At 44.5% G+C, this 12,020-nt stretch overlaps 1 long non-coding RNA gene across 1 annotated transcript; it reads left to right on the top strand.

Moving 5' to 3' along the window:
* Positions 1-745: 745 nt before the first annotated feature.
* Positions 746-10,828, top strand: LOC114593771 (uncharacterized). The gene is made up of 3 exons (XR_013392359.1): positions 746-997; positions 1,894-6,900; positions 8,091-10,828. It is a non-coding gene; the product is annotated as an uncharacterized LOC114593771 (long non-coding RNA).
* The last annotated feature ends 1,192 nt before the right edge of the window (positions 10,829-12,020 follow it).

A 12,020-nucleotide genomic window follows, 5' to 3' on the forward strand; every position in this document is an offset into this window, starting at 1 on the left:
ATTCTTCGTAGCATTTGCATGTCCTGGCAACCAAGGGGAAACCACTTGCAGATGGAGGACCCCTCCATGGGTATAGCAGAATTCTTGCAGCTGTACAAGATGAGGTTAAGCGTGGGAGACCCACCCTCAAAGCCAAGGCACGGCGACGGGTGTTGGGGGGGAGGGAGGTCAGAATGTGGACATGAAGTCTTTGAGGAGGAGAGGAAGGAGTAGATTGTGAGCGTTGTAAAGCTGCCCACTGCAAGGACATGGACTGAATAAGGAGCTTGTTATTAAAAAGAAAAAGAAAAAGCTTCTGTAATCGATAGGGTGTATCTGTTGGAAAGGTCTGCATTGTAAGGGAGAAAGAAATACTGCAGCGAGATCTTCTCGCAGGTGGAAGCCAAGTGTTCAAAGAAAAGGGTCTTTCAGCACCTGCTTTCGTTATCTAACCTTTGCAAGTTGGCATTAACAAGTTCCTGTTTATCCTTCTGCTGCAATCGCCGCTGCTTCTTGAAGGAGCCGACCATGAGAAGGGATCTTTTATATGCCAGGTTTCCATTAATGGGCAATTGGCCTTAGATTTTATGGCACTGAGTAGCACTTCCTTCTTTAGTCTCTCTCTCTCCCTCTCCCCCCCCCCCCGCCCCGATGCACATGTTTTGGGGATATATTTCCATAGGAAAGTTGATAAGTATACATAGACTGGGCAAGTTGTTGATAGAATTTTTCTTCTTCACTTTTCACAATACATTTATAAGAGAACGAAGTGATTTATGAGAAATAAAGAAAAGAAAGAAACCAAAAGAAAGAAGAAACTGAAAAAGAAACTACAAATTCCTCTTTCACTGCTCTATCTTAACTTTCATCCCTGCAGAGGAAGGTGTGTCCTGCAAGCTCTCACCTGAGCCCATCCCTCTCTTCTCCCAACCTCCCAGCCTGCGAGATCTCCCCTTCACGGTCCTCAGACTGTCCTTCCAACTTCATCTGTATACAGTTCTTACCAATACAGTTATTGGTAAGTAATTGTTGTTGTTGTTGTTTCTTCTTTTAAAAAAACCAAGACCACACTGGAATCGTGGAAGACCAGTGTTAACTAAAGCCCAAGGTGCTGCACAATGCAAACAGGAACATCAGGGACTTTTATTTCTCTCGCCTGAGCAGCTTGCTTAGCAATATCCTCGGGTGACATTTTTGCAAGGGGTCATGGGACCTTGGAGCAATGCCAGCAGCAGCATTGGAAACTTGGCTCGCTAATTACTCCCACTGCCTTTCTCTCCCTTTCCCTCTCCTACCCCACCCCCACCCCATCTCTCTCTCTCTCTCTCTCTCTCTCTCTCTCTCTCTCTCTCTCTCTCGTCGCCTCAGTTCAGGTAGTGAAACCAACATGTTTCAACATGTTCTGGCATGTGAGTTCCATTTGTGGCCTGCTCTCTCTCCCCTCACACACAACTCTCTCTCTCTCTCTCTCTCTCTCTCTCTCTCTCACACACACACACACACACACACACACACAGAGAGAGAGAGAGAGAGAGAGAGAGAGAGAAAGAACACATGCAGAATACTACAAATAACAAAAAGCTCTCTCTGTACTCAGCAGTGCACCACCGCAGGTGTAGAATGTGTCCCAGCAGCGTGGGTGTGTTGAGATAAGCAAACTTCCACTTTTTTAGGGGGGTGGTGGTTTGGTTGCTCACACTGAGGCAATTCTTTCTGAGCTGTGCATGCATAGCAGTGAAATCTGAAGGTTATGGGGGTGGGAATTTTGGATATGAGTGAAATGGCAACTCAGGACTGACTCAGGGGTGTTTTTCTTTGAAAAGTAGTTTGGAAGAGGGAGCAAAAGTTTGTTTGCTTCTTTTCTCTTTTAAAAAAATACTCATGAGGTAATCTAATCTCCTCCCTCACCTGCAGGTGCAACAGGGATGGCTCACAATATACAGAAAGGAGGAAATTCCTTGTTGACACAGGTGATCGGTGCTAAGTGGCCAAAATTGATAGAATAATATCAGTGCTCTCCAGCTACCAAAAGCTGCCAATTTCAACCTACCACAGTGAGGCTGCTTTCTCCAGCTCCGTGTTCCACAAAAAGGTGATCCTGCAGCTTCTTTTCTAGGGGGAGATGATGGTGATTATAGCTAATTTCTTACTCCTCATGAATGCTCTGATCCCTGAATCCAAGGTGCTGTACAGTGCAATGCAATGCAATGCAATGCAATGCGAGAGACACTAGGCCTGCTAGGTTTGATGGACCATAGGGGGAGCATGGAGAGAGGAGAGGAAGGGGGATTCCCATTGCAAAGGCAGAAATTCTTGCACAAATGGGACAGCAGTGTTGGCTATAACAATGTGAAATGCGAATGATAGCAGGAAGTCTGCTGCATTTCTATGTGAAGTTAAAATACATACAGATAAGAACAGCTTTACCTCACTATTTACAGGCACCCATGTAATCTACTACTGTACCCATGTAATGTACTAACCGCAGAAAGGGGCGCAGGGGGCATCTAAACCACTGAGCCTCTTGGACTTGCTGATTGTAAGGTCAGCAGTTTAAATCTACATGATGGGGGTTGCTCTGTCCCAGCTGCTGCCAGCCTAGAAGTTTGAAAGCATATCAGCGCGAGTAGATAAATAGGTGCCGCTGCAGCGGGAAGGTGCACTCTGCCACTCGTCACGGTGTCCCGTTCTGCCAGAAGCAGTTTAGTCATGCTGGTCACATGACCCGAAAGCCGTCTCTGGACAAATGCCAGCTCCCTTGGCCTGAAACAAGATGAGTGCCGCACCCCATAGTCGCCTTTGACTGGACTCAGCTGTCCAGGGGTCCTTTACCTTTATCTACCTTTTGCCTACCACAACTTCACGCTCATGCTGAACTACAATGGTACCTCGGGTTACATACGCTTCAGGTTACAGACTCCGTTAACCCAGAAATAGTACCTCAGGTTAAGAACTTTGCTCCAGAATGAGAACAGAAATCATGCTCTGGTGGCGCGGCAGCAGCAGGAGGCCCCATTAGCCAAAGTGGTGCTTCAGGTTAAGAATGGACCTCCGGAACGAATTAAGTACTTAACCCGAGGTACCACTGTACTGTAGTAGTTCCATGAAGAGAAGTGTTTAAGGAGGTCACAAGGACTCTCGGTTGTGTGTAATACTAATATCTGTTGATCCATATTGTGAGCTGCTTGGTTTATGGTTTTTACTATTTAATGACACGGTCAGGCAGATAGATGCCCTCAGCAGGTCTGTTGATGGAGATGTATGCTGGACTCACCTGTTAGAGAGTTGGGTTTCTCAGTAGTAAAGAAAACACTCATCACTTCCACAAGTATAATTAGGTAAAACAAACAAACTTGTACAGTAGATTGGCCTCTCATCCGGGGCCTTGAGGCACATGGCTATCAAGCCATGTGACATGCAGGTAGTGTTACAATCTATTGTTTGTTCTAAATCTCAGCCTCAGGGAAGAGGCAATTAAAGATAAACATAGCCCAGGCATAAAATAAAAAGAGCATCCTGGCCAGGCCAGTCAAAAGATCAACCAGGTGCGGAGTGATAAAAAGTCTTTGAATTGTTGCACCCCAGCGAAACAGAACAGGTGACTGGCAATTGTGCTCGTCCCCTCTCTCTTTTCTCCTCCTAGCATTAAGAAGAATTAATGTTTGAGGACATAGTTAGTCCCTCTTCAAACTACTTGTGGGTAAAGTGCTGTAGCTCAGTGGTAAATCACATGCTTAGTATATATAGAAGGTCCCAACTTTGATCTCTGGCACCTTGAAAAAGGACTGAGAAGGACTCCTGTCTAAAGTCATGGAAAGCCACTACCAGTCAGCATGGACATTTTATGTCACCTCAGTCTCCAAGCCCTCACCTAGGGTTTGGTTTCCTTGGAATGAAGGCCAGCAGAGACTGTGGTGTCCTTAGGATATATGGTTATATTTACACATATATACAACCTGAGCATAGGGTAAAAAGGGGCTCACAGCATTAATACACCAATCAAACTTGCTTCCCCAGTCAGATTCCATGAGAAGCCCTGATTCCAGCTTAGGGCACAACAGAAGGTTGAAACATGTCCTCTACCTGCAGCTTTTAGCTTGCTTCCAGGTTCAAACCTGCCCACCTTGGCTATTGTTCTTGTCCTTAACTAGCCAGCCAAAGCTAGTTGGCAAAGGGATTTGGTTTGGTAAGCTTGGGATACAGGATCCCAAGAATTGGAAGGCACCTAAGATACCAGCCAGACCAACTGACCCACCCGCTGCCTCCCAATTCATAACAGCACTGAGTTAAATGATCCAATGTTCTGACTGGGCACAAAGCACTGCTCATCTTGACCCATACATGCATAAGCATACATAAAATTTAAGGTGGCAGGAGATGCAGCAGGAGTTTAGAAGATGCTGTGGTGTCTTCCAGGAAGTCCATGTGTGTTGCTGCAAGAAACAACAGGTTGTGTTCAGCTTAGTTGCTTGAAGGATGGAGGGAGGTTGTATTCAGCAGATGTCACACAACCAATAAAGAATGGCTAGACTAGAGCAACTGCCTGGATTTAATTTTTTGAAGGTAGGTTGGGGCGAACATGAAAAAACAGTGCACTTATTCATAGTTTCTGTTTCTGATATATACTGGTCTACATACCCTTTAGTATCCAATTAGCATCATGGCTGCATGGACCATACCACATCAATAATAAAGGGCTTATCAAAATGACTCATAATTCAGTCTTCCTTGGGAAAGATAGTTATCGCAAGTTCCCCTTCTCTCCCTCATACTGTCCCTTGAGATTTGAATCATCAGTTCTCTTTTGTGGTTGATATAAAGGTCCTCTGGGGTTGGTGAGTTATTGTTTACATGGGATTTTTTTCATGATAAATATCACAGAACTTTTTAACGGTGAGGCTGTTTCGACAGAACAGTTTATAGTACAATGCTGTTTCTCATTGCAGACTGGTCTCCTTTGAGGGGGTGAGGGGCATGCTGGGACATTTATGGGTCCATAAATGCAGGCAATAAAGGAGGACCAAATAAAACCCAACTTTAGGCAGCTTCTACAGCAGTTTCTAGGTGTCCTCGCCATGTCCCACAGTCCTCCTGTGAACATTAGGCCTCAGCATCATAAGAGTTTCCTCAATACTTGTTAGCAACTGTTCACACCAATCAGGCAAGAGAGTCCGTTTCCACAAGCTGAGCTGAAACAGTGTACATCACACATTGCAACGCTCAAGTAGTTCACTGCAATAGTCAAGAGTCATTGCACATTACACAAGCTGGCAAGTTGTGCCTACATTATGAGCAAGGCCATGCATTAGTCATGTATGTATTTATAGCTCTGTTGGTACAGCATGAGAGTCTTAACCTCAGGGTCGTGGGTTCAAGCCCCATGTTGGGCAAAAGATTCCTGCATATCTCTCTCTCTCTCTTCATCATAGTCATTAAGAAAGGTAAATCCAATTTAAAAATCACTATTCTGCAATATTGTCAAAGCCGTTTTCTGGATTAGCTACTTCTTGGCATCCTTAACTACTTATTTTAATAGAAGTAACCTAAAAGTTACTGTGGGTTAAACCACAGAGCCTAGGACTTGCTGATCAGAAGGTCGGCGGTTCGAATCTCCGCGACGGGGTGAGCTCCCGTTGCTTGGTCCCAGCTCCTGCCAACCTAGCAGTTTGAAAGCACGTCAAAGTGCAAGTAGATAAATAGGTACCACTCTGCCGGGAAGGTAAATGGCATTTCCGTGCGCTGCTCTGGTTTTGCCAGAAGCGGCTTAGTCATGCTGGCCACATGACCCGGAAGCTGTATGCCGGTTCCCTCGGCCAATAAAGCGAGATGAGTGCCGTAACCCCAGAGTCAGCCACGGCTGGACCTAATGGTCAGGGGTCCCTTTACCTTTACCTAACCTAAAAGTTACCTCACAGTGCATCAGTATCAGAACCACCTAACATTTGCCGATGTGAACTTATATGTATGGATTAAAATCACAGCTATTAAATCATTTTTTCCAATGGGTGAATGGACGGCCCCTGCCCCCATTTACTTTGATTGCATGAGTAGGGGAGGAGTGTAAACACATATGGACCTCAGCAGCCCACTTATGAAGTATTGCAAGCATGCAGTTAAATCTGTTATTCTCTATTTTTATTACTTTGTCAAGCTCAACCTTCATTTGAAACGAACAAGGGATCCGATCCTATATACATGTAGAGATAGAAGCCTTGTAAGAGAAGGAAAAGAATAAGATGACTAATTCATTCCTGCCCCTCATGCATTTGGACCTCCTAGATTTGAAAATGATTGTTCTAAAATTTTCAGTCCAGTTGTCTAGGGTATGATTCTGACTTAGAATTCCAAGCTTGTCCTCCAAAATGCTTGCAATTCCACGCAAGTTTTTGTAGGTTATTAGTAGAATAATATTCTGTAGCCATCCAGCAAAATCATGATTCACTGTGACAGCGCTTTGCAGAGTTCCACTTGATATCCCTGTCCAACCTAATAATCACTCTTTTGAGTAGGGTTCATCCACTAATTTGTTGCCTATATTTTAGTGCTTTGATATTGATATCTTGGCATGTTTCAATTTTCATATAAATATCTAGAGAGAGAAAAAAGTCATAGGACTAGTTCACATACACATATACTTTGCTTGATCCCATCAACTGATTTATCGCTACTTGATGTGTGAAATATTCACACTGGAAAATTTAAACTGTTGTCGTTTGCAGTACACAAAAAGAAGGTCCCTCTGAATTCAATGGGAAGCACACACTTGTTATGGTGCTTAGGATCTGCACATGCAAACCATCACTGGATGTGTGTTTCAACTGGCAATGAACATTCTTGTGAGAACCAGATGGGGGAGTGGAATATCTGCTACAACCGCAGGCATTTGAAAGCTTAGTCCTGAACACAAAAAAGCCATTTCAAGTAAGCAAACCAAAGTCCTTTCTGAGCTTAAAGTTTAGGAAGGCCCTGGGATTCCATGGCTTGAACATTGTGGGAACTTCATACTCATCTAAAGTCTGAATTCGCCCAGAGTGGCTGGGGAAACCCAGCCAGATGTGCAGGGTATAAATAAAATCCTCATCCTCATCCATCATCGTCACCATCATCTTCACTTGACCTGCTCCATCCCCACTCACCCGATAAGCTTTTACCTGGTCTCCTCTGGTCAATAATATTTGGCCGCCAGGTGACTAGGCAGGCAAGCTTCACATTTCTCTCTCCCTACTCCCTGTTTTTTTAAGCACATAAATGACTCATCATATTTGTTCTTCCATGCCTTTGCTCTTAATAGACAAAATATAATGTATATTGTCGGGGAGACTTTGGCAAGAAAACATCACTTTCCTTGGCCCTGAATGTCAAGCTCAAACCGAGCATTAAATCTTATAAACAATGATATGACAAAGACATTCCTCCCTCTTGCTGTTTTTATTACAGTATTGTCAGGCTACAATTTATTGTCTGCATTGTTATACAAAGCAAGTATCTCAAAGCAGTTTAATAACATAAATTAATTTAGGCCTGTATTTCAAAAATTTTGTGAGTTAAATTTCAGTGTTAGTTGTTGAGGCATGCTCCCCCTCCACTTGCCCTGGAATTTGATTACAAGGAATAAGTTGTATTGTATTGTATTGAGGGGGGTCCCTGAAGTTTATTCCTTGCTTAATTGTCGGTTGTTTCTTAGAAGCATTTGGAACTGGGGTTCACGTTTTGTGAGAGCCAAATTCATGGACAGTATATAGGCCCAGCACATGAGAGCCAGTGTGGTGTAGTGGTTAAGAGCGGTAGACTCGTAATCTGGTGAACCGGGTTCGCTTCCCCGCTCCTCCACATGCAGCTGCTGGGTGACCTTGGGCCAGTCACACTTCTCTGAAGTCTCTCAGCCCCACTCACCTCACAGAGTGTTTGTTGTGGGGGAGGAAGGGAAAGGAGAATGTTAGCCGCTTTGAGACTCCTTTGGGTAGTGATAAAGCGGGATATCAAATCCAAACTCTTCTTCTTATAACTTGAAATACATTGGGCCTCAATATATTTGTGGCCTCTGACATGCATCCCTCCTTTGTTGCTATGCTGATGTATCTCCTCTCTGCCCCCTCCCCGTAATTATTTAGGACTTCCCACTACAGAACATCATGTTTCATCTCTTGTCAACCAGCAATCAAGGATGGCAATAATGGTGACCAAGGAGGCAATAGAAAAGCTGCTCCTCTGCAGGCAAGTAGAAGTTGGACAACTGATGAAGTTTTTCTCCACTGCTGCAGTTTTTTCCATGCCAGGAAAAGTCATGTTGCTTGCTCTTGCAAATTAGAAGTGAAAGCATGAAAGGCACGGAGGTCAACATTAGATGGCGCTGGAGCCCAATGACAAGGGGAGCTAACTAATTCTAGTTTTGTCTTGATCTTCCTCTCTGTTGAGTTCTATACAGGCAACAGGGAGAATAAGGAGGATGAAGCTCGAAGGCAGTGTCAGGCCCCTAGGTAGTTTGAAAATAAGAAGGCAGGCAAGTTAGGTAGCTAGCTGAGGACAAATCGAGGTGATAGGACACCAACCCATCTGCCTTCATTGACCAACCTCAACTAGTCCCTTGAAATTCTTTCAGGTAATGATTTAAGCAAGCAGGAGCCATGTCAGGAAAAGGTAAGGAGCTGAGCATTATGAGCAGTAGCGTTCATCATTGCAACATGTGCCAGATGACAATTTGCAGTCTCAACAGTGTGCTCTCCCTGTCAGAAACAACAATAACAAAGAACAAATTGCGGGGGATCATGGCCACATGGACAGAGTTCCTCCCGGATTTTCAGAGGACTAATTTCTAACTGGACAGAACCTTAAAATAGCAAACTGTTCAGAATAACAGGGGACACCTGGCCAACGTATTTCTAGATCTAACTGGAGATGCCAAACATTGGGCCTGCAACTTTCTGTATGCATAGCATGTGCTCTACCACTGAGCGATGGAACTGCCCCGAACTTCTTACCAAGGGTGAAGAAATGGAGTTGGTTGGATAGGCCCAGCCCTGCAGAAATCCAAGCATCAGGGGCATTGGGTCAACCTGGTAGCTGGCCCATCTATCTGCTATTACCTTCCTAAACTAAGCTATGGAGTCTCCACTCTTGGAAACTGGCTCCAGGAGTCTAGCAGTGCCCCACTGCTGTGTTTTCTGCTCTGCATGCAGAGCAACCGTTTGCCAGCAATTTGCAAAATTAAAGTTAGAACAAACAGTTTGTTCAGGTGGAGCCATTAAATCTGCTGCTGTTGCAGGTCTCGAAACTACTGGAAGTAGTGAAAGCTGGAAGGAGATTTGGAATAGATCGCCCAATAAACTGGTGTATTTATTTACATTGGCATGGTTTTCTGCTGTAGGGAACCCTGTTCCAAGAGGTGTTAGTCTGGGCATGGTCAGCACTGGCATAGAGTTTACATAAAATGAAGATTCGAGAGATTACTGGGCACAAGAACAGGCTTCAGGAACATTATAAATGTTAAAGCACTTAAGAATGTTAAGCCAGCAAGATTGCCGTTTGCTCTGAGCATTCTAAACACCTCTTTGGAAAAGAGAGTTTTGGCATTTGTTCTGGAACCGCCAAGACAGTGTCTCATTGTCCTCAGGGACTGGGCTGTGAGATGGCCGGCAGCCACTGATGATATGTTTGGCAGGGACCTCTATAGTTTTCAGAGACCAATTGTTTGCTAGGACCCAACATTGCCACTGTTCAAGCTGTGAACCAAACTACGTGAAGACAGAAATCCCACGTTAACCCCAGAAGCTCAGCCATCGTTGCTGAGCTAAACTGTTCCACTTGCCCCCATTGTCTGTCTTCTGCTGGCATTGAATGCGGTGCACACTTAGCAGAGCCTCTTTCCAACATGATTCATTGGAGGGGGGGGTCTCTCTCGCTCACCCCAGTTCCTTGCACAACTGCTTCACATACTGCTGGAATTATTATACTGGTTCAATATGTTCGAGAGTACACAATGGCATATCTCCTCTCAGAGACTGTTCTTTAATTATTATTTTTTAATTATGTTCCCCATGCCCTGTGCTTGCATGTAAACTGACTATGAAGGTTTGAGAGCTGAAGCTGGTTTGTGCCTAGTGTATTTTGCAAGATCAGGTCCAATACTAATAAGAATCAGTTATTCAGAGACTTAAAAAAAACAACCTATCTGCTGATAAATGATGATACCCAACCTGCAAATATATTCCAGGAACCTAGCTATTAATGATAAGATGGGGAATATGGAGGAGAAATGATTTTGAGGAGATATGGAAGGTTTGCAGAATTCGTACTTTTAAAACGGAAAGGGGTCAAACCATCGCGAGAGATGTTGACATTTTGAGAAGTTGAATAGTGGAGTGGTCTTGGGGATGGGGGTGCATATTTTTATTTATTATTATTAAGTAAAGGTAAAGGGACCCCTGACCATTAGGTCCAGTTGTGGCCGACTCTGGGGTTGCGGCGCTCATCTCGCTTTATTGGCCGAGGGAGCCGGCGTACAGCTTCCGGGTCATGTGGCCAGCATGACTAAGCCGCTTTTGGCGAACCAGAGCAGCGCACGGAAACGCCATTTACCTTCCTGCTGGGGCAGTATCTATTTATATACTTGCACTTTTTGAGTGCTTTCAAACTGCTAGGTTGGCAGGAGCTGGGACCGAGCAATGGGAGCTCACCCCGTCATGGGGATTACTTTGTTTAAAATTTAACAAATAAAATATTTTGGGAAATCTTAGCAAGAGGTCACTGAGTCCACATTGCAACGGTGAAGGAGAACAAACATAGAAAAAGGTAACTGCTACATAAAGGTTCCCAGTTTTGAACATTTCTCTACCATTTGTCAACTGAGCAAAAAAAAAAAAAAAAGGTAAAAAAAGTGGGGGCACTTAAGGTACAGTACGGTAATTAAAAACCAATACATATAATAACATTATTCATCATCATGGAAGAATTAGTTCAAAAGCAGGAGAACAGAGATAAAAACTAGAACTAGGTTAGGATTAACACGCCAACTTCCCTAAGAGGGAAATTTCCAAAGTGCTGGACTTTTTAGTTTAGGGGGCAAGCGGGGGAAAGGCAACAGAGGGAGATAAGATGGTGATTATGTATGGCATGGAGAAAGGGGAAAGAGACATGTTTTCCTCCCTCTCAGAATACCAGAACTCAGGGTCATCCAATGAAATTGGAGGAGATTCAGACAAAAGGAGATTCTGGACAGTTTTCTTGAGACAAACAGCACACAACTAATTTATGGAATTCACTTCCACAAGATGAGGTGATGGCCAGCAGTTTAGAAGGCTTTAAAATGAGCTTAGGCATATTTGTGGAGTGGGGGTGGGTGGGGAATCTGCCAAAGGCTACTACTAAAGCTTATTTGTTATATCATATGTTTTATTCAGGGTTAAAGGCAATGTGAGAGGGCTGCTGCTTTCACGTCCTACTTGTGGATATGTGGGAAGCAGAATTCTGGGTTAGATGAATCTCTGGTCCAACAAGTAAAACCAGAGATTTAAACCAGAGCCAGTGTGGTATAGTGGTTAAGAGCGGTAGTCTTGCAATCTGGGGAACTGGGTTCGCGTCTCCGCTCCTCCACATGCAGCTGCTGGGTGACCTTGGGCCAGTCACACTTCTTTGAAGTCTCTCAGCCCCACTCACCTCACAGAGTGTTTGTTGTGGGGGAGGAAGGGAAAGGAGGAATGTTAGCCGCTTTGAGACTCCTTAAAGGGAGTGAAAGGCAGAATATCAAATCCAAACTCTTCTTCTTCTTAGCGAGGGGTGCGGAACCTGTGACCCTCCAGACATTGTTGAACTCCAGCTCCCATCTGCCCTGACCACTGGCTGGCTGGGGTTGATGGGAATGCGAACGAGCATCACCTTGAGGACCAGTTTCTCCAACTCTGGCTAAAAGGTGCCAAGAAGGACATCAGTGGCACTGCCAGGTTAGCTTCACTGGATAGTGCATCCCAGAGATGGGATGCTACCACTGAAAAGGCCCCGCCTTGGGTCACTACTTGTGTCATCTTTGACGCCAAAGGTATCTGAGG

This window comes from Podarcis muralis, chromosome 3, assembly GCF_964188315.1.
Source record: "Podarcis muralis chromosome 3, rPodMur119.hap1.1, whole genome shotgun sequence".
In the NCBI taxonomy this organism is placed as follows: domain Eukaryota; kingdom Metazoa; phylum Chordata; class Lepidosauria; order Squamata; family Lacertidae; genus Podarcis; species Podarcis muralis.